At 44.3% G+C, this 24,901-nt stretch overlaps 1 long non-coding RNA gene across 1 annotated transcript in view; it reads right to left on the minus strand.

Annotated features, from left to right (window-relative positions):
- Positions 1 to 1,339: 1,339 nt before the first annotated feature.
- LOC143768819 (uncharacterized) overlaps positions 1,340 to 24,901 on the minus strand; it is a 39,600-nt gene continuing 16,038 nt past the window's right edge. Inside the window, exon 3 of the long non-coding RNA XR_013214048.1 lies at positions 1,340 to 1,825. This is a non-coding gene — a long non-coding RNA (uncharacterized LOC143768819). The remainder of the gene's footprint in view (positions 1,826 to 24,901) is intronic.

The raw sequence follows: 24,901 nt of genomic DNA on the forward strand, positions 1-24,901 counted from the left end.
TCAAAGTTTGCCCAATTTTTCAGACTGATTGACCTCTGACTGATTTCTTAAAGTAATGATGGCCACTCGTTTTTCTTAACTTAGCTGCTTTTTTCTTGCCATAATACAAATTCTAACAGTCTATTCAGTAGACTATCAGCTGTGTATCCACCAGACTCCTGAACAACACAACTGATGGTCCCAACCCCATTTATAAGGCTAAATCCCACTTAAGGGACTTATGACAGGGCACACCTGTGAATTGAGAACCATTCCCGGTGACTACCTCTTGAATCTCATCAAGAGAATGCCAAGAGTGTGCAAAGCAGTCATCAAAGCAAAAGGTGGATATTTTGAAGAACCTAGAATATAAGACATAATTTCAGTTGTTTCACACTTTTTTGTTAAGTATATAATTCCACATGTGTTAATTCATAGTTTTGATGCCTTCAGTGTGAATGTACAATTTTCATAGTCATGAAAATACAAAAAACCTTTAAATGAGAAGGTGTGTCCAAACTTTTGGTCTGTACTGTACTTCCTGGAGTATTTAAAAAAAGATGACTACTGAATAATGAATAATGAAAAGGTCTATAAAAAAAGTTTTGGTATGGTAGGCTCAATTTCGATTATATTTATGGATTTTATTATTCAGCCATCATGGCTTTGTTTTTTTAATGTATTTATTTTTATTAAGCATCTTTAGTAGGGATGACCTGTGGTTGATTGTGTTCGTTGGGTTCGACCAAACTTTAGTTCAAAGTTTGGTTCGAGTACCAGAACTCTACTGAAGTTTAACCCAAACACCATAAAAGTCAATATGGACCTGAACTTTGGCACTGAAAAATGGTCATAGTAAGGGCTAGGGGGTTACTAAAAGAAGCAGAGTACCCCCATAGAATCTCTCTCTCCATCCAAATGCGGAGCACTAAGATAGACTTCCAGGATAAGTTGATGTTCGAAAATTCAGCACCAGACCCTGGGTGTCTGGTACGAACCCTGAACTTTACAGTTTCGGGTTTGCTCATCTCTAGTCTTTATGAATCCTGATTAATCGTTGACCTTTTTAGGGCTTCATTGGAGTTTTCTTTGGCTTTTGGTGTTTTTGATCATAGGAAACCCTCTGCAAACTACTTAATTCTTGCTAATAAAAGACCTTGGTAACCTTTTGTTCCAATAATGTTTCGCCAAAGAAGTCATTTTTGACCAAATTAATAAAGTTTGTTTTACTTATTGGTAAAAAAAGGGAAAATTTGAGTTAGCGCTGGCAATAAAGATGAAAGCAAGAATGCATTCACAATGTGTAGAAGAAATAAGGTTTCATACTTGAGAAGATAACCTATGAAACTTGCTGCTGAAGTAAAATTTTATGGTTGATTCATTACAACATTTGAAAAAGGAAGAATTGGAAAAAGGAGATATTGAATCTGAGCACTGTCAAAGAGGGTCGGAGACTGATCATGCATCAAGATAGGAGATTCATTCGCGTTTCGGAGCTGGCTCAACTCCTTCCTCAGGTACTTGAGAAATGGATAAAACCGACTTTGAAACCTGAGGACCCAAGGAAGAAGTTGAGCCAACTCCAAAATGTGTTGAATGAGTAAGTCTCCTATCTTGGTGTCCATTCAGTCTCCAACCCCCCTAGTCAGTTCCCAGATCCAACCACTGATTTTTCCAGTCCATCGAGTTCTTTCTAAATCTAAGTGTTGGTCAGAAGCTGGAGCAGAAGCCTCCTCATTTGTCCATCTTCACGTTCAATGAAGTTGTGCCAGGATACATCCCACTTGGGTGATTTGTAATCTCCAGTTGCCTTCTCAATCATTTTGAAATGGTCTAGGAATGTTCTCTGTAAGAAAAAATGTACGTTAGAGGTATAAAATTACAGGACATAGTTGTTTCTTGGTCCAGGGATTTATGTCTTTACATGAAATTATGAAGAAGTATTTTTTTTAGATTAGAAAATAGTCAATTTTTCCCTGCAAGATGAAGAATGAACATTGAAAGAATTAATTGGAAACTTCATGTTGACCAATATACCAAGGTGGAAAAGATCCATATATCTAAATCCAAAAGATTATATAAGATTGTAATCAAAACAGGTATTATATGTAGCATAGTTACTCTCTAAGGATGTGGATTCTGGAAATAGAGACAATCCTGAATTCATATAATAGAAGAATTTCATAAATCTTATTTATAGCCTTTCGTGTCCATCCTTTCCTACTCCTATTTACCATCTAAAAGCGTCTCTTACAAGATAAAGCTGTGAAATAACAAACAGCTCTTCATAAAACTTTCACATAACAACAGTCCTACATTTAACACACAAGTGCTAAATGAAATGTACCTGGATGTGCAGTATGTCAGTTGATGGGTTCATCTTTAGGGCAGCAATAACCTGTCAGTCAGCAATTTAATGGTTTTTGGAATAAGAACACATCCGTCACCTACACTCATGCACCTGCTCCAAAATAACATTCACAGTGGTCAAAGTGCAAAAATGTGTCAAGTTCCCGCCATGATTTGGGCTGTACAGTTTTTTTTCCTTCTTTTCATTAAAATGTACAGTAAAAACCCAAAACTGAGGTCAAGAAACTCAACTTCGATTTTTGGAAATTATAGTAGGCTGGTACTGCCATTGGTCTGAAGTACAGTGGAGAAATAAGTATTTGATACACTGCCGATTTTGCAAGTTTTCCCACCTACAAAGAATGGAGAGGTCTGTAATTTTTATCGTAGGTACATTTCAGCTATGAGAGACAAAACCTACAAATAAAAATCATATTGTATGATTTTTAAATAATTAAATTGCATTTTATTGCATGAAATAAGTATTTTATCACTGACCAAGCGGAAAGAATTCTGGCTCTCACAGACCTGTTAGTTTTTCTTTAAGAAGCCCTCCTACTGTGCACTCATTACCTGTATTACTTGGACCTGTTTGAACTCATTACCTGTATAAAAGACACCTATCCACACACTCAATAAAATCACACTCCAACCTCTCCACCATGGCCAAGACTAAAGAGCTGTCTAAAGACACCAGGGATAAAATTGTAGACCTGCACACGGCTGGGATGGGCTACAGGACAATTGACAAGCAGCTTAGTGAGAAGGCAACAACTGTTGGCACAAATATTAGAAAACTCAAACACAAGGTAACTGTCAATCTTCCTCAGTCTGGGGCTCCATGCAAGATCTCTCATCGTGGAGTAAGGATGATTCTGAGTTAGGACAGGAATCGGCCCAGAACTACACAGGAGGATTTGATCAATGACTTAAAAACAACTGGGACCATAGTCTCAACCATTACCATGGTGGGAAAACTTTCAAAATTGGCAGTGTATCAAATACTTATTTTCGCCACTGTAGTTAGAAGATATATAAAAAATAAAACTATTTATAAATACCATATCTACTCATTCTAGATTTCACTGAAGCTTTGCACAATGTAGATCACCAATTTTTCCCAACCATGCTCCGCTCTGACAGCCATAAAGAATTTTAGAAAAGTGGACATCAACCAATCAAACAGTAGTAAAAAAAACAACTAATAGAAAGATTATGCTCATCCTCCGTTGGTTCCAATACTTGTTCCCCACTGCTACTCTGGTCTTTGTGCTTTAGCTGCAGCTGTGACATTGTTGCACTTCACCGCTGCAGCCAGTCACTGAGCGTAGCTGCTCTGCTGTTGTTAAGATGACTGCACAAGCTTAAAAAGTATAAAAATGTAATTTCTCTTTAAATTTGGAAAAAATGGTTTCCAAGACAGTTTATCAAACTTGGGGTCATTCAGTTTTGAAAGATTAAGACTTAGGGGCAATTATTATTATTACAATGTACAAATATATGAGGGGACAGTACAGAGATCTAGGGTTGAGCGACTTTTACTTTTTTGGGTTCGAGTCGGGTTTTGCGAAACCCGACTTTGTCAAAAGTCGAGTCGAGTGAAGTCGGACTATTATCGCGAAAAGTCGGGGATCGACCGAAACATGAAACCTAATGCAAGTCAATGGGGAAGCATAGTCAGCAGTGAGTGGAGGCCAGGAAAACACCTACAGTGCCCATTTTAATGGCAAAAACATCCATTCTTGTTACTGAAGCTTGTCAATTTTAATTTACTTTATAATAATAGATAGGCATTGGAAATTGGGAGTCATTTGGCTAAAGTTGTGGGCTGAAGGGCTGGTTCAAGTTTTTAGTGGGCCCAGGAAACGTGGACTACGTCACGGCGGTGGAGCAGTGAGAGGTAAGTATGTCAAGTTTGCAAGTGCTGTGATCCTGAGCAAGCAGGGGGGGCCCACTCGTTGGCATTGGCACTGGCACAGGGCCCCTCAAAGTACAGCGGTGTGTTTGCACGGTGGGGGCGCCTCCCACTGGCAGCGACACTTTTGCATACTCTGAGGGGCCCTGTGCCAGTGACGTCACCAACGAGTATGCCCCCCCACCTGATGAAGGAACCTGCACTTTCATCTGCACCTTCCTCTTTGTCCCTGTGTAAGGTGGTATAGCATGCGGGAAGGGGAACCTTACTTTCAGCAGGGTCAGATTCTGGCTGTGTAGAGTGCAAGGGGAATGTAGTGGTCTGGGTCAATGTACCAGCAGAATCATCTAGCACTGTCTGTGCAATGGGCAGGATGAGGAGGAAACACAGATATAGGGCCACAGAATAAAGTAGGCTAAATGCAGTTCAAAATTGGTAACAGGACTAAACAGGCGGCATTGCTTTGTTCAGTGGAGGAGCAAACCCAGGAGCAGCAGACACCGTTTTAAGGGCCCAACCACACTAGTAGGCCAAATGCAGTTTAATATCTGCAACTATAGGCCAAAGCCTAAAGACTGAAGCTCAGCTTTCTGCAGTGGAGGACAACACCGGGGAGCGGCACACACCGTTAGTAGGGCCCAACCAAAGTTGAAGGCCAAATGCAGTTTAATATCTGCTACTATAGGCCGAAAGCCTAAAGACTGAAGCTCAGCTTTATACAGTGGAGGACAACACCAGGGAGCGGCACACACCGTTAGTAGGGACCAACCAAGGTTGAAGGCCAAATGCAGTTTAATATCTGCTACTATAGGCCGAAAGCCTAAAGACTGAAGCTCAGCTTTATACAGTGGAGGACAAAACCAGGGAGCGGCACACACCGTTAGTAGGGACCAACCAAAGTTGAAGGCCAAATGCAGTTTAATATCTGCTACTATAGGCCGAAAGCCTAAAGACTGAAGCTCAGCTTTATACAGTGGAGGACAACACCAGGGAGCGGCACACACCGTTAGTAGGCCCCAACCAAAGTAGTAGGCCAACTGCAGTGTGACATTAAAAAGTACTTAATGAGAGCCTGAAAGTTGAAGCTCAGACAAGGAAACCTGGAGGAGAACACCAAGGAGGAGGAGAACACCAAGGAGCGGCAGAAACCAACCAAAGTAGTAGGGCAACTGCTGTCTTATATAAACAACTACTTAATGAGAGCCTGAAGGTTGAAGTTCAGCTTTTTCAGTGGAGGACAGCGTGATTGAGTGGCGCCGCAGACAGACAAAGGTAGTATGTGTTAACTTAAAAAGTTGGCTCTATGCATTTTTAAATTAGTTTCAGGGGTACACAGGCAGCATTGGTGTGGTCAGCGGAGGACAATTGGAAGGAGGGACCGCAGACAGAATTCCTAGGCCTAAAATAATAAAATAGGCTCTATGCAGCTTCCATTAGGTGGCAGGGGTACACAGGCAGCATTGGTGTGGTCAACGTAGGACAATTGGAAGGAGCGACCGCAGACAGAATTCCTAGGCCTAAAATAATAAAATAGGCTCTATGCAGCGTCCATTAGGTGGCAGGGGTACACAGGCAGCATTGGTGTGGTCAACGTAGGACAATTGGAAGGAGGGACCGCAGACAGAATTCCTAGGCCTAAAATAATAAAATAGGCTCTATGCAGCTTCCATTAGGTGGCAGGGGTACACAGGCAGCATTGGTGTGGTCAACGTAGGACAATTGGAAGGAGGGACCGCAGACAGAATTCCTAGGCCTAAAATAATAAAATAGGCTCTATGCAGCGTCCATTAGGTGGCAGGGGTACACAGGCAGAATTGGTGTGGTCAACGTAGGACAATTGGAAGGAGGGACCGCAGACAGAATTCCTAGGCCTAAAATAATAAAATAGGCTCTATGCAGCTTCCATTAGGTGGCAGGGGTACACAGGCAGCATTGGTGTGGTCAACGTAGGACAATTGGAAGGAGGGACTGCAGACAGAATTAATAGGCCTAAAATAATAAAATAGGCTCTATGCAGCTTCCATTAGGTGGCAGGGGTACACAGGCAGCATTGGTGTGGTCAGTGGAGGACAATTGGTAGGAGGGACCGCACACAGACTTCCTAGGCCTAAAATAATAAAATAGGCTCTATGCAGCTTCCATTAGGTGGCAGGGGTACACAGGCAGCATTGGTGTGGTCAGTGGAGGACAATTGAAAGGAGGGACCGCACACAGACTTCCTAGGCCTAAAATAATAAAATAGGCTCTATGCAGCTTCCATTAGGTGGCAGGGGTACACAGACAGCATTGGTGTGGTCAACGTAGGACAATTGGAAGGAGGGACCGCAGACAGAATTCCTAGGCCTAAATAGCCTCTATGCAGCTTCCATTAGGTGGCAGGGGTACACAGGCAGCATTGGTGTGGTCAGTGGAGGACAATTGGAAGGAGGGACCGCACACAGACTTCCTAGGCCTAAAATAATAAAATAGGCTCTATGCAGCTTCCATTAGGTGGCAGGGGTACACAGGCAGCATTGGTGTGGTCAACGTAGGACAACTGGAAGGAGGGACTGCAGACAGAATTCCTAGGTCTAAAATAATAAAATAGGCTCTATGCAGCTTCCATTAGGTGGCAGGGGTACACAGGCAGCATTGGTGTGGTCAGCGGAGGACAATTGGAAGGAGTGTCTGACACAGTAAGTACTCCGAGTCCCAAAACCTAAATTGATGTTAATGTATCCCAAACAAAAACAAAACCAAAAAAAAAAAAAAAAGGGTGGCATACTTAGGTACAGGGGTGTGCTCCTATGCTGACTTTCAGACATTGTAATTTGGCGCAAAGTATTTACTGGTGTAAATGTAGGACAGGGCCCCTGACTATTTTAACTAGCATCATACATGTCAACAAATTGTTATTGTCTGTGCCAGGCATGGAAGGATTTCAGCGCATAGACTAAACAGTGGTGGAGCAGCGACAGATAATTTTGCAAGTGGTAGAGCATTGTTTGACCTTGGGGGGGACACTCTCTCCTGGCCGGCGGTACAAGCCCAGGGCTCCTCATGTTACAACGGTGTGTCTGACGTTGGGTGCGCGCCACCACCGCCAGAGACACTTCATTGTACTATGAGGGACCCAGTGCCAGTGCCATCGACCAAAAGTGGACACACCCACCTCTTCAGACAAACGGCACTCTGACGGGTGCTTGCAACAAGTGGCGAGACCACGGCCCCGTGGGGGGAGTTAGGCCATTTAGGGAGGTGTAAACATGTTGTATGCTGGACAAACAGCAGCTGCAAATTAAGAGATTGGAACAGTCAGTAACACCAGTCCCAAAGCAAGACCTTTTTTGGAAAGCTAGGTGTCAGCCGGGAAAGGTGGGGCAAAATAATTTGAAATCCATGAGTGGTTCATTTTAATGAAGGTTAGATCATCAACATTTTGGGTAGCCAGACGAGTCCTTTTTTCGGTCAGTATTGAACCAGCAGCACTGAATACTCTTTCTGATAGCACACTAGCTGCTGGGCAAGCAAGCTCCTGCAATGCATATTCAGCCAATTCAGGCCAGGTGTCTATTTTGGATGCCCAGTAATCAAAGGGGAATGACGGTTGAGGGAGAACATCGGTAATGGAGGAAAAATAGTTAGTAACCATACTGGACAAATGTTGTCTCCTGTCACTTTGAATAGATGCTGCTGTACCTGTCGTGTCTGCGGTCATTGCGAAATCTCTCCACAACCTGGTCAGAAAACCCCTCTGTCCTACGCCACTTCTGTTCTGTGCACCTCTAACACCTCTGCCCTGTTGCCCCCTGCAGCTCGTGTGAGAACCATCACCGGCGCTGTGTGCTGGGAATGCCTGAATCAAATGGTCTACAAGAGTAGCTTGTTTGGTTGCCAATATCTGTTCGAGGTTCTCATGTGGCATGATATTTTGCAATTTGCCTTTATAGCGAGGATCAAGGAGGCAGGCCAACCAGTAATTGTGATCTGTCATCATTTTAATAATGCGTGGGTCCCTTTTGAGGATACGCAAGGCATAATCCGCCATGTGGGCCAATGTTCCAGTTGTCAAGTCAGTGCATATGCTGGGTTGAGGAGCACTTTCTGGCAAATCAACGTCACTTGTCTCCCTCAAAAACCCTGAACCTGGCCTTGCACCGCCAGCAGTTTCTATTGCCCCCTGAGAAGCTTCCTCATCCAAAAAGTAGTCATCCCCATCATCCTCCTCGTCCTCCTCCTCTTCGCTCGCCACCTCGTCCTGTAGACTTCCCTGAGCAGACAATGGCTGACTGTCATCAAGGCTTCCCTCGTCCTCGGCTGCAGACGCCTGTTCCTTTATGTGCGTCAAACTTTGCATCAGCAGACGCATTAGGGGGATGCTCATGCTTATTACGGCGTTGTCTGCACTAACCAGCCGTGTGCATTCCTCAAAACACTGAAGGACTTGACACAGGTCTTGGAGCTTCGACCACTGCACAGCTGACAACTCCATGTCTGCCATCCAACTGCCTGCCCGTGTATGTGTATCCTCCCACAAATACATAACAGCACGCCTCTGATCGCACAGTCTATGAAGTATGTGCAGTGTGGAGTTCCACCTTGTTGCAACGTCGATGATTAGGCGATGCTGGGGAAGGTTCAAAGACCGCTGATGGTTCTGCATACGGCTGGAGTGTACGGGCGAACGGCGGATGTGAGAGCAAAGTGCGCACTTTCAGCAGCAGATCGGGTAACCCCGGATAACTTTTCAGGAAGCACTGCACCACCAGGTTTAACATGTGAGCCAGGCAAAGAATGTGTTTCAGTTGTGAAAGGGCTATGGCAGCCATAAAATTCCTTCCATTATCACTCACTACCTTGCCTGCCTCAAGATGTACAGTGCCCAGCCATGACCGAGTTTCTTGCTGCAAGAACTCGGACAGAACTTCCACGGTGTGTCTGTTGTCGCCCAAACACTTCATTGCCAATACAGCCTGCTGACGCTTGCCACTAGCTGTTCCATAATTGGACATCTCGTGTGCAACAGTGGCAGCTGCGGATGGAGTGGTCGTGCGACTGTGGTCTGTGGACGAGCTCTCACTTCTGCTGGAGGACGAGGAGGAGGAGGGGGGGCGAACACCTACAGCCAACTGTTTCCTAGACCATGGGCTAGGCAGAACTGTCCCAATATTACTGTCCCCTGTGGACCCTGCATCCACCACATTAACCCAGTGTGCCGTGATGGAGACGTAACGCCCCTGGCCATGCCTACTGGTCCATGCATCTGTTGTCAGGTGCACCTTTCTACTCACAGATTGCCTGAGCGCATGGACAATGCGGTCTTTTACATGCTGGTGGAGGGCTGGGATGGCTTTTCTCTAAAAGAATTGTTGACTGGGTAGCTTGTAGCGTGGTACACCGTAGTCCATCAGGGCTTTGAAAGCTTCAGTTTCAACTAACCGGTAGGGCATCATCTCTAACAAGATTAGTCTAGCAATGTGGGCGTTCAAACCCTGTGTACGTGGATGCGAGGATGAGTACTTCCTTTTCCTAACGAGAGTCTCATGTAGGGTGAGCTGGACTGGAGAGCTGCATACGGTGGAACTAGCGGGGGTGCCGGTGGATATGGGTGACTGAGAGAGGGTTGGTGATGGTATTCTTGATGGTGCCCTACATACTGTTTTTCCGACCACGAACCTGGTGATTCCCTGACTGCTTTGGCCTTGTGACGAAAAAGCAACATTACCTGCAGGTGGTGTGGTAAACGGTGGGCTTACAGTGAAGGAAGGGATGTCACGTTGCTGACTAGCTTCATTGTGAGAGGGTGCTACAACGTTAAGGGACGTTTGGTAGTTTGTCCAGGCTTGCAAGTGCATGGTGGATAAATGTCTATGCATGCAACTTGTATTTAAATTTTTAACATTCTGACCTCTGCTGAAGGTCCTTGAGCATTTCTTATAGATGACTTTGCGCTGATCATTGGGATCTTGGTTAAAAAAATTCCAGACTGCACTCTTCCTATCGGATACCTTTTCAGGCATTGCACACTGAGCTACTTTAACCTGATGGCCATGCTGTCCTACAACTGGTTTTGGTTTTGCCACACGTTTTTGGCCAGATACGGGCCTGCCAGATGGAACCTGTTGCGATGTTGATGCCTGCTGCGGCTCCTCCTCCTCCGCTTCAGAGCTACTGCCGCCTGCACCCTGTTCCCCCAATGGCTGCCAATCGGGGTCAACAACTGGGTCATCTATGACCTCCTCTTCTATGTTCTGTGCACCTTCCTCTGGGTCACCGTGTAAGCCGGTGCTATAGCGTTCGTGACGGGGCTCCATAGTCTCATCGGGGTCAGATTCTGGATCAGTACACTGCGAGGGCAATGTTCTGATCTGAGTCAAAGGAACAGCATAATAATGTGGCTGTGCATCTGTGCACTCCATGTCCGATTCATCTTGTAATGGGCATGGCCTGTTAACAATTTCCCTTTCTAACCCAGGCACGGTATGTGTAAAGAGCTCCATGGAGTAACCAGTTGTGTCGCCTGACGCATCCTTCACTGTTGTTCTGGGTGAAGGACACAAGGAAGCGACTTGTTCCTGACCGGGAGCATCCACTGACGACGCACTGCTCTGACATTTGGCACTTTCCGAGGAGGAGGCGAAAGAGCTAGAGGCAGAGTCAGCAATGAAAGCCAATACTTGTTCCTGCTGCTCCGGCTTCAAAAGCGGTTTTCCTACTCCCAGAAAAGGGAGCCTTCGAGGCCTTGTGTAGCCAGAGGAGGACGCTGGCTCAACAACTCGAGACTTAGGGGCTATACTGCTTTTCCCACGACCACCTGATGCTCCACGACCACCACCACTACCATCATTACCAGCTGCCAATGACCGCCTACGGCCACGACCTCTTCCACCAGACTTCCTCATTCTTGGAAAAATGTTACCAAACTAACAACCGTTATGTGGTCCTGTAAAACCAGGTACAAGGTGTGCATGAACTTGTTGGGAATGTAAAGCTCCCTTTTTTATGTGTGGGAGAATGCAGTGAAAAATGAGGCCCAGTGTATTACACTAGACAGTTTGATTGGCAGAAAGAGGCTGGCAGATATGGCACTAACAGGAGTGACGCAGATAAAAACACTGGCAATAGAAATGTCCCTCTTTGTGTGTGGGAGAATGCAGTGAAAAATCAGGCCCACTATATTACAGTAGACAGTTTGATTGGCAGAAAGAGGCTGGCAGATATGGCACTAACAGGAGTGACACAGATGCACACACTGGCAATAGAAATGTCCCTCTTTATGTGTGGGAGAATGCAGTGAAAAATCAGGCCCACTGTATTACACAACAACACAGTTTGATTAGCAGAAAGAGGCTGGCAGATATGGCACTAGCCGGACTGACGCAGATGCACACACTGGCAATAGAAATGTCCCTCTTTTTTTGATATGGGAGACAAGGGATTGAATCAGGCCCACTATATCACGGTATAGTTCCTGTGGCACAAAATGACTGACAGATACCACAGACAGCACTCGCACAGATGCACAGGTTTGGCAAGATTATTCTCCCTTTATTTTAATTATTTGGGGGGATATGTGAGACAAGTGATTTAATCTGGCCCACTGTTATACAGTAGGTTTTCTGTGGCAGAAAAACAAAGACAGATGCCACACACAGGACTGGCACTAATGCAGATTTGCCAATCTTAATCTCCCACTTTTATTTTTTTTTCTGGGAGAATTGTGAAGAAATCAGGCCCACTGTATTAGAGTATATTTTCTGTGGCAAAAAGTGGCTTGAAGAGATATAACAAAAAAAAAAAAAAGGGACTGTACTACAATTACTATCTCCCTACAGTTATATCAGAAAAGTATGTCAGGCAGCAATAAAAAGGACTGCTGCACACAAAAGTCAAAAGTGTGGACAAACAAACAAGATAGCTGTGCAGAAAGGAAGGAGCAACAGGATTTGTGCTTTGAAAAAAGCAGTTGGTTTGCACAGCGGCGTACACACAGCAACGCAGCTATCAGGGAGCCTTATAACCTACAGAGCTGTTGCACAGAAATCTAGCCTCTACTGTCCCAAAAAGAAAAGGTGGTGTTGGACAGTGGAAATCGCTACAGCACAAGCGATTTGGGGGTTAATTTACCCTGCCTAACGCTATCCCTGCTTCTGACGAAGCGGCAGCATCCTCTCCCTATGCTCAGATCAGCAGCAGTAACATGGCGGTCGGCGGGAACGCCCCTTTATAGCCCCTGTGACGCCGCAGAAAGCAAGCCAATCACTGCCATGCCCTTCTCTAAGATGGTGGGGACCAGGACCTATGTCATCACGCTGCCCACACTCTGCGTGCAACTTCATTGGCTGTGAAATGGCGCTTTAAGCGTCATAGGAAACGCGACTTTGGCGCGAAGATCGTGTACCGCATGGCCGATCCCACGCTGGGATCGGGTCGGGTTTCATGAAACCCGACTTTGCCAAAAGTCAGCGACTTATGAAAATGACCGATCCGTTTCGCTCAACCCTACAGAGATCTTTTTAATAATCTTTTTACCCCTACGTTTGCAATAAGGGGGCATCCTCTAAGGCTAAGGAAAGAAGGTTTAGTCATCGTCATAGATGGTAATTCTTTACTGTAATAGCATTAAGATTGTGGATTCCTTACTGTTAGAGTAGTGAGACTATGGATTCTTTACTGTAAGAGTAGTGAGGTTATAGATTCTTTCCTGTAAGGCTATGTGCACAAGTTTGGAATTGCAGCGGAAATTTCCTCAGCAATTCCGCAACTCCCTGCCGCAGGTAAAACGCATGTGGAATTCGCATGCGTTTTCCCGCAAAACACAAGAGTTTTGCAAGCGTTTTTAGCTTGCAGAATGCTTGCGTTTTCCAAGCGATTTGAAGCATCACTTGGTAAAGTGATTGACAGATTGGTCACACTTGTCTAGCGTAGTGCTTTACAAGTGTGACCAACTTTTTACTATTGATGCTGCCTACGCAGCATCAATAGTAAAAGATGGAATGTTAAAAATAATAAAAATAATAAAAAATCTGGTTATTCTCACCTTCCGATGGCCCCTGATCTCCTCAGCGGTGACCCGGTACGTTTCGTTCCCAGGGATGCATTGCTCGAAGGACCTTTGTGACGTCATGGTCGTGTGTCCGCGACATCATCTCAGGTGATTTGTGCAATGCATCCCTGGGAACAGAAGCCACCCCGTGCACCGCTGAGAGCCGGGAGAGCTCCGGGGGGCATCAGAAGGTGAGTATATCCCTATTTTTTATTTTAATTCTATTTTTTACAGGAATATTGTACCCAGGGCCTGAATGAGTGTCTCCTCTCCTGCAGACCCTGGGTACCATCCGCACATGAAGCGCTCACTTTACGCATGGTGGGCATAGCCACATGCGTAAAGTGAGCGTTTCAATGCAATCCTATGGCTGCGGAATCAATGCGATTCCGCAGAAATAATGAACATGCTGCATTTTTTCCGCAAAGTTTTTCCGCTGCAGAAAAAAATGCGGCATGGGCACAAAAATTGCGGAATGCATTAAAATGATGGGATACTTAAATTAAGCATTTTTATCGCACTTTGATTGCGGAAAACCACTGAAAAAACCCGAAAAAAATTTGAAAAATCCTGAACGTGGGCACATAGCCTTAGATTAGTGAGCCTATGGATATTTTACTGTAAGAGCAGTGAGGCTATGGATTCTTTACTGTAATAGTAGTGAGACTATGGATTCTTTACTGTAAGAGTAGTGAGACTATGGATTCTTTACTGCAAGAGTAGTGAGGCTATGGATATTTTACTGTAAGAGCAGTGAGACTATGGATTCTTTACTGTAAGAGCAGTGAGGCTCTGGATTCTTTACTGCAAGAGTAGTGAGACTATGGATATTTTACTGTAAAGGCCCCGTCTCACATAGCGAGATCGCTAGCGAGATCGCTGCTGAGTCACAAGTTTTGTGACGCAACAGCGACCTCAGTAGCGATCTCGCTATGTTTGACACGTACCAGCGACCCGGCCCCTGCTGTGAGATCGCTGGTCGTGTCGGAATGGCCTGGACCTTTTTTGGTCGTTGAGGTCCCGCTGACATCGCTGAATCGGTGTGTGTGACACGGATTCAGCGATGTCTTCACTGGTAACCAGGGTAAACATCGGGTTACTAAGCGCAGGTCCGCGCTTAGTAACCCGATGTTTACCCTGGTTACCATCGTAAATGTAAAAAAAACAAACAGTACATACTCACATTCCGGTGTCCGTCAGGTCCCTTGCCATCCGCTTCCCGCACTGACTGACTGCCGGCTGTAAAGTGAAAGTACAGCACAGCGGTGACGTCACCGCTCTGCTGTTAGGGCCGGCGCTCAGTCAGTGCAGGAAGCGGACGCCGGGAGACGTGAAGGTGAGTATGTACTGTTTGTTATTTTACATTTTACACTGGTAACCAGGGTAAACATCGGGTTACTAAGCACGGCCCTGCGCTTAGCAACCCGATGTTTACCCTGGTTACCCGGGGACCTCGGCATCGTTGGTCGCTGGAGAGCGGTCTGTGTGACAGCTCCCCAGCGACCACACAGCGACTAAACAGCGACGCTGCAGCGATCGGCATCGTTGTCTGTATCGCTGCAGCGTCGCTATGTGTGACGGGGCCTTAAGAGTAGAGAGACTACGGATTCTTTACTGTAAGAGCAATGAGACTATGGATTCTTTACTGTAAGAGCAGTGAGACTATGAATTCTTTACTGCAAGATGGTGAGGCTATGGATATTTTACTGTAAGAGTAGAGAAACTATGGATTCTTTACTGTAAGAGCAATGAGACTATGAATTCTTTTCTGTAAGAGCAGTGAGGCTATGGATTCTTTACTGTAAGAATAGTGAGGCTATGGATTCTTTACTGTAAGAGTTGTAAGTATATAAAACTCTCTGTCATGTGATGCTGTCATGGTTGATTCGCTCGCTACAATAGTACAAGGAGGATCTGGATGCCTTTCTTTAAATATAATATTACAGGTTATGGGTACTAGACTCTGTGATGGGACATTGATACAGGGAATTTGTCTCATTGCCTTTTGTGGAGTCAGAAAAGCATTGTTTCCCCTAATATTGGGCAATTAGCATCTTCCTCATGGAGTTTTTGCCTTCCTTTTAACAGGTTATAAGTTGAACTCAATGGGCTTGTATCTGCCTTCAATCTTAAAAACTCTGGAACTATGAAAAATTACTTTTCTACATCTTTTGTGAGTTTGTTTAACTTTCTTTATGACTTTTTTGTGTTTTATAACTTTGACATTCTCAGTTTCCTGACACCTTCTTCACCACAGAAATGCTATATTTGCCTCCAGTTTAGAAAATACTTTCGAGATGGAACTTTTCCGGTAACGCAAGAGTCAACTCGAACACCCTGTCAGTTTAATGGAAAATACCACAAGGCTTCTAATCAGTGGCAGACAGAAAGAGTTATCATGAAACTGCCAGGTTCAGAAGCATTAAATCAAACATTCCTTCTGTTATTCTGCAAGTGCATGGAGATTTTTCAGTCAAACCTGTATGCAACTGCTTTTCCACCGTCGCTCTCTATCATTCTCTCCATATTGACAAGCAAAGTTCTGTTTAAGGCAAGCCAGATACAAAACAATTACGCAGAAGATAGAATGTTCTGCAAAGAGAGATTATTAATTTTCAAGGCTCACACAGGTTTAGGGTGAACTTGCAAAACAAAGCTTCATTTGTGCAAAAATAAAGCATCCTGTCCAGTCAAGATATGAAGATTTGATGACTTTAGGAAGCATTTATTAAATATCCATTGGCTAACCCCATTTCCATACCAATATAACATATATAATGCTTGTCCTGAAACACATAGCACATTTAATCATAGACAGACATTATATATGTTATATGTGCATAAGGGCCCATTGAACAAGGAGACCCATCATCACCTTTAATTTTATTATTATTTCATTTGATTGCATTCTGGGTTGATAGCAAACCTTTGTACTGTTTCTACAATATCTTGTTTCCTCCAGCTGGCCATTGAAGTGAAATCATAGTACCAGATTTCACAATAAACACTGCAAACCTTATTAATCAGAATCTGTCAGTAGGATCAAGACTCCTAAGTTGTCTATATGGACATATAGGTCAGAGGAAGCTGAATAAAAAGATACCTTGATATCTGTAATCCGATGTCTTAATCCCTAGAAATCCACTTTTTCCTAATGTGGAAATGAATTGTTAAGATCTATAGGCTGGATATAGATCTTCCCGAGAATCTGCCTCCAGAGCTTATTATAAATGAAAGGGGGTGTTACCAGTGTGAGACAAGCTCTGGAGGCAGATTTTCTGGGAGATCTATGTCCGGCCCATAGACATGTACATACGGACACATGTACATTCGAAGAGCGGACGTTCAGTAATTACATATTATTAATGCCCCTTTCATTTATAATAAGCTCTGGAGGCAGATTTTCAGACAGATCTATGTCCGACCCATAGACATGTGCATCCGGACACATGTACGTCCGGAGAGTGGACTGTCAGTAATTACATATTATTAATGCCCCTTTCATTTATAATAAGCTCTGGAGGCAGATTTTCAGGCAGATCTATGTCTGATCCATAGATCTTAACAGCCCATTTACATATTGAGAAAAACGTGGATTTCTCGGGAATAAGACATCAGATCGCAGATATCAAGGTGTAGTTTATTCAACTTTCTATGACCTAAATGATCATGTAGACGGCTTAGGAGGGTTGATCCTACTGACAGATCCCCTTTGAAAGGATTCTTATAGGTGATTCGTGATATCCCAAATCACAGGCAGCTGTCATGATTCCCCAATGGCATGGGAACATCAGAAACACAAAATAACAGACTAGCCCTCGGGTGATGGAAACTCAAGCTGACCGTGACCTAAATCTACCACACAACTAACAGTAGCCAGGAAGCATTCCTACGGCTGCCTAGATGCCATGCGCCAGCCGGAGAACTAACTACGCCTAGAAGAGGAAGGAACAGACCTGGCTTACCTCTAGTGAAATTCCCCAAAGATGATAGTAGCCCCCACACATATTAACGGTGAGTTCAGAGGAAAAAACATACACAGTATGAAGGCAGATTTAGCAAAGCGAGGTCCACTTACTAGATAGAGGAAGGATACAAAAGAGGACTTCACGGTCAGCTGAAAAACCCTTACAAAAACCCATCCTGAAATTACTTTAAGACTCCTGTGTCAACTCATGACACAGGAGTGGCAATTTCAGTCCACAAGAGCTTCCAGTAACAGGAAATGACAAACTGTAAACTGGACAAAAAATACAAAACAAAAAGGACAAGAGTCCACTTAGCTGATCAGCAGACTGGTAGCAGGAACATGCAACTGAAAGACTCAGGTTACAATGATGACCGGCAAGGAAGTGACTGGAGAGCAAGGCTAAATAGAGAACTCCCAAAACTGATGGAAGCAGGTGAGCTGAGGCAGAAAAGAACACACAAGTCTCCAGTACCACCAGCCACCACTAGGGGAGCCCAAAAAGCGGATCACAACAGTACCCTCCCCTTAAGGAGGGGGCACCGAACCCTCACAAGAACCGCCAGGGCGACCTGGATGAGCCCTATGAAAGGCACGAACCAAATCCGAGGCATGAACATCAGAGGCAGTTACCCAAGAATTATCTTCCTGACCATAGCCCTTCCATTTAACCAGATACTGGAGTCTCCGCCTGGAAATACGGGAGTCCAAGATCTTCTCTATAACGTACTCCAATTCACCCTCAACCAGCACAGGAGCAGGAGGCTCAGCGGAAGGAACCACCGGCACCTCGTATCTCCGCAACAACGACCGATGGAACACATTATGGATAGCGAAAGATGCCGGGAGGTCCAAACGAAAGGAAACAGGGTTAATAATCTCCAAAATCCTATAGGGACCGATGAACCGAGGCTTAAATTTAGGAGAAGAAACTCTCATTGGGACAAAACGGGAAGACAACCACACCAAGTCCCCAACACGAAGGCGAGGACCAACCCGACGCTGGCGGTTAGCAAACCGCTGAGTCCTCTCCTGGGACAAATTCAAATTGTCCACCACTTGTTCCCAAATCCGATACAACCGATCCACCACAGCATCTACTCCAGGACAATCCGAAGACTCCGCCTGACCAGAAGAAAAACGGGGATGAAACCCCGAATTGCAAAAGAAAGGGGAAACCAAAGTGGCCGAACTAGCCCGATTATTAAGAGCAAACTCCGCCAACGGCAAAAAGGCAACCAAATCATCCTGATCCGCAGACACAAAACACCTCAAATACGTCTCCAAAGTCTGATTAGTTCGCTCCGTCTGGCCATTAGTCTGAGGATGGAAGGCAGACGAAAAAGACAAATCAATGCCCAACCTGGCACAGAATGCCCGCCAAAATCTAGAAACGAACTGGGTACCCCTATCAGAAACGATATTTTCAGGAATACCATGCAAGCGAACCACATTTTGAAAAAACAAAGGAACCAACTCAGACGAGGAAGGCAACTTCGGCAATGGCACCAAATGAACCATCTTAGAAAAACGGTCACACACCACCCAGATAACAGACATCCTCTGAGAGACAGGAAGATCAGAAATAAAGTCCATCGAGATGTGCGTCCAAGGCCTCTTCGGAATAGGCAAGGGCAACAACAACCCGCTAGCCCTAGAACAACAAGGCTTGGCCCGAGCACACACATCACAAGACTGCACAAAAACACGCACATCTCGAGACAGAGATGGCCACCAGAAGGATCTAGCTACCAAATCCCTGATACCAAAAATTCCAGGATGACCCGCCAGCGTAGAAGAATGAACCTCCGAGATGACTCTACTGGTCCAATCATCAGGAACAAACAATCTACCAGGTGGGCAGCGATCAGGTCTATCCGCCTGAAACTCTTGCAAGGCACGTCGCAGATCTGGGGAAATAGCGGATAATATCACCCCATCCTTAAGGATACCTGTAGGTTCCGAATCACCAGGGGAATCAGGCTCAAAACTCCTAGAAAGGGCATCTGCCTTCACATTCTTAGAACCTGGTAGGTATGAGACCACAAAATTAAACCGAGAGAAAAACAACGACCAGCGCGCCTGTCTAAGATTCAGGCGCCTGGCAGACTCAAGATAAATCAGATTCTTGTGATCAGTCAAAACCACCACCTGATGTTTAGCACCCTCAAGCCAATGACGCCACTCCTCAAATGCCCACTTCATGGCCAAAAGCTCCCGATTACCGACATCATAATTTCTTTCGGCGGCAGAAAATTTTCGAGAAAAGAACGCACAAGGTCTCATCACTGAGCAATCGGAACTTTTCTGCGACAAAACCGCCCCCGCTCCGATCTCGGAAGCATCGACCTCAACCTGAAAGGGGAGAGAGACATCAGGCTGGCGCAACACCGGGGTAGACGAAAAGCGGCGCTTAAGTTCCCGAAAGGCCTCCACAGCGGCAGAGGACCAATTGGCAACATCAGCACCCTTCTTAGTCAAATCCGTAAGAGGCTTAGCAACACCAGAAAAACCAGTTATAAATCGACGATAAAAATTAGCAAAGCCCAAGAACTTCTGAAGACCCTTTAGAGAAGTAGGCTGCGTCCAGTCACAAATAGCCCGAACCTTGACAGGGTCCATCTCAACAGAAGAAGGGGAAAAAATGTACCCTAAAAAGGAAATCTTTTGAACCCCAAAAACACACTTAGAACCCTTTACACACAGAGAATTCTCCCGCAAGACCTGAAAAACCCTCCTGACCTGCTGAACATGAGACTCCCAGTCCTCAGAAAAAATCAAAATATCGTCCAAATACACAATCATAAATTTATCCAGATATTCACGGAAAATATCATGCATAAAGGACTGAAAAACTGAAGGTGCATTAGAAAGGCCGAAAGGCATTACTAAATACTCAAAGTGGCCCTCAGGCGTATTAAATGCAGTTTTCCACTCATCCCCTTGCTTAATTCGCACCAAATTATACGCCCCACGGAGATCAATCTCGGAGAACCACTTAGCCCCCCTTATGCGAGCAAACAAATCAGTAAGCAGCGGCAACGGATACTGATATTTGACAGTAATTTTATTCAGGAGTCGATAATCAATACAAGGCCTCAGCGAGCCATCCTTTTTAGAGACAAAGAAAAACCCAGCTCCTAAAGGTGATGAAGAAGGACGAATATGTCCCTTTTCCAGGGACTCCTTAACATACTCTCGCATGGCAGCATGCTCAGGTACAGATAGATTAAACAAATGACCCTTTGGAAATTTACTGCCTGGAATCAGATCTATGGCGCAATCACACTCTCTGTGGGGAGGGAGAGAACCAATTTTAGGCTCTTCAAAAATATCCCCAAAATCCGACAAAAATGCCGGAACCTCAGAGGGAATAGATGACGAGATAGAAACCAAAGGTATGTCCCCATGAGCCCCCCGACATCCCCAGCTTAACACAGACATAGTTTTCCAGTCCAGTACTGGGTTATGAGATTGCAACCATGGTAATCCAAGCACTAACACATCATGTAAATTATGCAACACGAGGAAGCGAATCATCTCCTGATGGTCTGGAGTCATACGCATAGTCACTTGCGTCCAGAACTGTGGTCTATTACAAGCCAGAGGTGTAGAATCAATACCCTTCAGAGGTATAGGAACTTCCAGAGGCTCTAAATCAAACCCACAGCGCCTGGCGAAGGACCAATCCATGAGACTCAGAGCCAGAGTCAACATAGGCATCCACGGTAATAACTGATAATGAACAAATCAGAGTTACAGACAGAAGAAATTTAGACTGTAAAGTGCCAATAGAAACAGACTTGTCAACCTTCCTAGTACGTTTAGAGCATGCTGATATAACATGCGCGGAATCACCACAGTAGAAGCACAAGCCATTTTTGCGCCTATAATTCTGCCGCTCGCTTCTTGACAGAATTCTGTCACATTGCATTTTCTCTGGCGTCCCTTCAGAAGATACCGCCAAATGGTGCACGGGTTTGCGCTCCCGCAAACGCCGATCAATCTGAATCGCCATTGTGATGGACTCATTCAGACCTGTGGGCGTAGGAAACCCCACCATGACATCCTTAACGGCATCAGAAAGGCCTTCTCTGAAAATTGCCGCTAGGGCACACTCATTCCACTGAGTAAGCACAGACCATTTACGAAATTTTTGGCAGTATATCTCAGCTTCATCTTGCCCTTGAGACAGGGCTATTAAAGCTTTTTCAGCTTGAATCTCCAAATTAGGTTCCTCATACAGCAACCCTAAAGCCAGAAAAAACGCATCCACATTGAGCAACGCAGGATCCCCTGGTGTCAATGAAAATGCCCAATTTTGAGGGTCACCTCGCAGCAAAGAAATCACAATCTTAACCTGCTGAACAGGATCTCCAGAGGAGTGAGGTCTGAGAGAAAGGAATAATTTACAATTACATTTGAAATTCTGAAACCGAGATCTATCTCCGGAAAATACCTCTGGTGTAGGAATCTTAGGTTCAGAAATAGGGGTACGTATAACATAATCTTGTAAATTCTGAACCTTCGTAGCAAGATTATTTAAACCTGCAGCCAAACTCTGAGAGTCCATCCTAAAACCGGAGAGATCAGAGCCATTCAAGGATTAGAAGGAGAGAAAGGCAAGGCTGTAAATAGAGCAGAAATACAACTGAGCCAACTAAGTAGCAAACATGAGAGGAAAAAAAAAAAAAAAAAAAATCTACAGACTTCTTTTACTCTCCTTTCTTCTGCCAATTACTTTAACAGTGGCCGGTCATACTGTCATGATTCCCCAATGGCATGGGAACATCAGAAACACAAAATAACAGACTAGCCCTCGGGTGATGGAAACTCAAGCTGACTGTGACCTAAATCTACCACACAACTAACAGTAGCCAGGAAGCATTCCTACGGCTGCCTAGATGCCATGCGCCAGCCGGAGAACTAACTACACCTAGAAGAGGAAGGAACAGACCTGGCTTACCTCTAGTGAAATTCCCCAAAGATGATAGTAGCCCCCACACATATTAACGGTGAGTTCAGAGGAAAAGACATACACAGTATGAAGGCAGATTTAGCAAAGCGAGGTCCACTTACTAGATAGAGGAAGGATACAAAAGAGGACTTCACGGTCAGCTGAAAAACCCTTACAAAAACCCATCCTGAAATTACTTTAAGACTCCTGTGTCAACTCATGACACAGGAGTGGCAATTTCAGTCCACAAGAGCTTCCAGTAACAGGAAATGACAAACTGTAAACTGGACAAAAAATACAAAACAAAAAGGACAAGAGTCCACTTAGCTGATCAGCAGACTGGTAGCAGGAACATGCAACTGAAAGACTCAGGTTACAATGATGACCGGCAAGGAAGTGACTGGAGAGCAAGGCTAAATAGGGAACTCCCAAAACTGATGGAAGCAGGTGAGCTGAGGCAGAAAAGAACACACAAGTCTCCAGTACCACCAGCCACCACTAGGGGAGCCCAAAAAGCGGATCACAACAGGCAGCATTAATCTGAGACTGGCTCTTTCTTCCTTTATATCTATGTTTTATACTGAAAAGCTGTGGTCTTTCAAAAAAATAAAGTTGAAAGTGCAGCTAAGGATGATGTGGCTTACAGTATGTCCAAGATAAGTCACTGTTGGGTTTTCCTTATGTCTATATAGGAACAGAGAGCTACTAATTTAGCTGAGTGGGCAGAGAGAAATCTTAGGAAATTTGCCTCTTGGACTAGTCACCTCATCCCCAGTTAAGCTTTCAACAGTTTCTCCAAAATACTGCATATTTTCAGAGTAAAACATAGATGATTATGATCTCTGAATCATGCTGTTCATGGTTATAAATATCTCTCTTATGCCTAATGAGGCTGGTGTATTTACTTTGAGAATTCATATTAGCATGATTGCATAAATTATTTTTTTTTGGATTTTTTTCTTGACTGGCATGAAAATAAACATGAGCTAAAGATAGACTTGTCAAATAATCTGTTAAGATTTGAAAAAAATAATCTTGATTTGACATCTTGTACTGATTTTATCTTTCTGGAAACAATGTTTAAAGATTAGCCGTCACTTTAATTTCAGAATTCAATAGTTCACATGAAAATAAGGAACTATTTTATCAGAGAATTTTGCTTCTTTCACCTCCTGGTTTGATCTTTCACGCTCAAATCATGGCTGAAGTCTATGAAATCTGTATTCAGAGTAAATACATTTTTCTATTACTGAGATAGTAGATGGCAGTTGGTGCTTATACGATTCTATGGAGGTGAGAGATGGGAGGAGCTAGAGGTGGACCTTGATCTCCAAAAGCAACAGATACAGTTCTCCTTGCAACTTTCTGAGCACCAACTGCCATCTCTTATCTCAGTAATGGGAAAGTCTGTATTTATTGAAGATAGAATTTACCTGAGAACTGACAATTTAGAGAACGAATGATCAGTGCAGGAAAAGAAATAAGCAGATTTCTCTATTAAGACAAATTGAAAATTTTCTTATTTTCAAGTGTATAATTGACTTATGGAAAAAAAATAAAATGACGGTTGCTCTTTATGTAACAGAGACATAGAATGATGTGTCATCATCACAATAAAATTCTATATTTTGAGATGACAAATGATTCTGTGACATCATCTCAATAAAATTTAGCATGGGATTGGGAAAAGATATGAAGGGTATTGTGAAATCATCACAATGAAATCCTGTCTAGGTCTCAAAGTAAAAATGATGATAACATCATCTCAATGGGGTCCTGTCTAGGTCTCAAGACAAAAACGAGGATGACATCATCACAATGGAATCCTGTCTAGGTCTCAAGGCAAAAACGATGATGACATCATCACAATGGAATCCTGTCTAGGTCTCAAGGCAAAAACGATGATGACATCATCACAATGGAATCCTGTCTATGTCTCAAGACAAACACTCTGATGACATCATCACAATTGGGTCCTGTCTCAGCATCAAGGCAAACACTCTGATGACATCATCACAATTGGATCCTGTCTAGGCCTCAAGACAAACACCTTGATGACATCATCACAATGAAATCTTAGATCTCAAGACAAAAACGATGATGATGTCATCATAGTGTTTGTCTTAATATCTAGACAGGATTCTGTTGTGATGATGTCATCATCGTTTTTCATCACAACAACGTCATCATCACAATGGAATTCTGTCTCAGCATCAAGACAAACGCACTGATGACTTCATCACAATGGAATTCTGTCTCAGCATCAAGACAAACACTCTGATGTCATCATCACAATGGAATCCTGTCTGTCATGAATCCCCAATGGCTAGGGATAGCACAGGACAAGCAAAGTGCAAATAAATAACGGACGAGCTCTAGGGTGATGGAACCTGGGCTGACCGCTGCCCTACGCCTGACAAACGCAACTAGAGATAGCCAGGGAGCGTGCCTACGTTGGTTCTAGACGCCACGCACCAGCCTAAGAGCTAACTAGTACTGCAGAGAAAATAAAGACCTCACTTGCCTCCAGAGGAATGAACCCCAAAAGATATAGTTGCCCCCTCACATGTATTGACGGTGAAATGAGAGGAAGGCACACACATAGAGATGATATATATAGATTTAGCAAATTGAGGCCCGCTGTAAACTAGAAAGCAGAATGATACAAAAGGGGACTGAGCGGTCAGCAAAAAACCCTAATCAAAAAAC

Source organism: Ranitomeya variabilis, chromosome 4 (assembly GCF_051348905.1).
Source record: "Ranitomeya variabilis isolate aRanVar5 chromosome 4, aRanVar5.hap1, whole genome shotgun sequence".
NCBI lineage: Eukaryota > Metazoa > Chordata > Amphibia > Anura > Dendrobatidae > Ranitomeya > Ranitomeya variabilis.